The sequence below is a fragment of the Schistocerca piceifrons genome, chromosome 2 (genome assembly GCF_021461385.2).
Source record: "Schistocerca piceifrons isolate TAMUIC-IGC-003096 chromosome 2, iqSchPice1.1, whole genome shotgun sequence".
Lineage (NCBI taxonomy): Eukaryota > Metazoa > Arthropoda > Insecta > Orthoptera > Acrididae > Schistocerca > Schistocerca piceifrons.
The window spans coordinates 610,351,166-610,353,887 of NC_060139.1; positions in this window are offsets into that span (position 1 = coordinate 610,351,166).

Below are 2,722 nucleotides of genomic sequence, written 5' to 3' on the forward strand. Positions count from 1 at the left end.
AATCCATTGAACATGTGTTTAAAGAGCAGTGATCAAGTGTTTAAGGACCATTGCAGTAGCCCAGAATCTGAATATCCTGCAAGTACTGCATTAATTTTTACTATTTTTTGAATAAAGTGAGCTGCTGTGAAACCAAAAAGCTATCTTACATTATAAATTAACTCTTCCTTACTCTCACACAAATTTTATTCCTGCATCATTCAGTAGAAACAGCATCTACTTTCACCACATAACTTTTAACCATTATGTGCTCATAACTCACTGACAAATCCTTTATACATAGATGTAACACATTCTACCACTGTTGCATAATAACCCTTATGCAGAAAAATGTCTTTGGAAGAGAGCCTTAATGTGGTGTATCATTGAAACTTCTTACTTTTAGAGTCAAAGGTAACAGCTCCTCCTCTCACTAATCGATGGTGGGAAAAGGAAAAATTGTCACAAAGTTAAAGCGTTTTTTATCTTTTGTAGCATGACATTTTCCCCTTTACTTCATATTCATACAGCTTATCATATAATGCCAATATCTGATGACAGAATGTACAATATCCCCCATGTTCTTTTTGAGACTGGTATAGCTTATTCACATACACGGTATCTTTTTAATAGGAAACACTGCACTGCAGCACTCGTCTCCAAGCACAGAGGCATCGTGGTATCTACCCTGTCTTTTGGAGGTTAAAATCATACACAGAATAAATTCTAACCTAACCTAAGCACCTAGATCCTGTCGAACAGCAACAAATGAGATTGGATGCACAGTGACCAATCTGTCGCCTGATGTTATTGGGCAACCTCCGGTGACGGCACCTGATGACCATTGTCAGTGTCACTGTGAACACAGCCTAAGTGATGCTCTTTTAAAATTTTTGTGTTTTGTATATGTAATTTATTTTGTGGCAAATTAGCATTTGTGGTTCACAGTTCAGCCAGAGAATACATTAGCCCTGAATTTCATTGTATATCAATGCAAATAAACGTGTTTTTGTGAATTTGCAGAACCTACTATTGCCATTTGCACAATGTACAAGCAATTCAGCATTTGTAATTTAGTTCCTGTAGCAGTTTTTTAACATATTGTGTTACATTCAGTTTTTCCTTAAAGAGGAATATCCCTATATATTATCTGAATTTATTGTAATTTGACTTTGTTTTCGATTTTGCAAACAACTATAACTAACTTTGAAACGTTTTAAGAAACTAGTAATTTTTACCACAGGTTTTCGTGTTGCCTTGATAGAAATCTCGTTTTGTGTACATGCTTCATTTCTTGCAGGGAATTATCAACTTTTTAGCTCAACAGATTAAGAGATAACTAGCAGGTTTAAATTAATGTTATTTGTTCTCTGCTTGTAATACACTGTACCACCTAAAATGTTGCCCCACTGTGACTGCTGTTCTTGGACATGGGATGAGTTGGTTGATGTTGGTAAGCAGCTGGAAATTGTCCTGACTACTGTCAAACGATTGACAACTGCTGCAAATCGGTGTGTTGGAAGAGCTCCCAAGCGTTCTGTACCTGTGACACCTGTACCATAGCATAGGTACCTCTAGTACTATCCTCTCCTGTGGATCCTGTCTCCTCTGCAGAAAGTATAGGATCTGTCATTACCCATCCACTTCACTGTGAGTGGTGTGTCAATGGAGGATTTAGGTGTCCTGTAAAGGGTGGACGGGGCTCAGAGAGGATTCAGGGTGTTGTACTGATCTTCCTAACCAACAAGTTTGAGATGCTGTCTTTCAATGAAACAAACTGAATGAGCCAGTGGGACTCACTTCACCTGTTTTGGGGAAACCTGTTTTACCTGGTGCCAGGAGGAGGCAAACGCAAAAGGGTATGGGTCTATTAATGGCTGGCAGTTCAAATGTACAGCAAATGATGGTACCCCTAAGGGAAATGGCAGCAAGGGACAGGAAAGGACACCAGATGCACTCAGCGTGTATGCCTGGGGGTTCATTCAACATTTTGAAGAGGCTACTCCAGCAGGCATTGGGAGAACAGGGTGCAACCAACTGCAGATTGTGGCACACGTTGGAACAAGACATTCTTGGGACGCTCCAGCGACTGGCAGAGAAGGCTGAAGAGACCAGCCATGCACATGGAGTTTCAATGGAGCTCACAATTTGTAGCATTGTCCCCAGAGCAGATCACAGTCCTTTGATTCTGAGTCGAATGGAAGGACTGAACCAGTGACTTCAAAGATTTTGTGACCATCTAGGCTGAGACTTCCAGGACATGTGCCATAGGGCTGAGAACTGTAGCCCCCCCTTAATAAGTCAGGTGTGCACTACACATCAGAGGGTGCTATTCAGGTAGCTGACTGTGTCTGATACGAGGGTCTTTTTTGGATTAGACAACTCTGCATTCAATCCAGATAACAATAGCTGTAGGAAACTCACAAGTATCTGTGTAAGATTGAAACAAATGCTTCACACAGGTGAGATTATTAAAATCCTAATGGTAAACTGCTGAAGTATTCACAACAAAGTGCCAGAGTTTGAAGTGCTCATGAAAAGCAATGGAGCTCACATAACACTGGATACAGAAAGTTGATTGAAACCTGAGGTGATAGCAGTGACATTTTTAGGGAAATTTTAAGTGTATATTGAAAGGAAAGGAAATGGGAAATGGAGTGGTGCATTTGGGTGTGATAAGACATCTTGTGAAACTTTACTAAATGCCTTCTCTGAAAACTATTTAGAACAGATAGAACGGAAC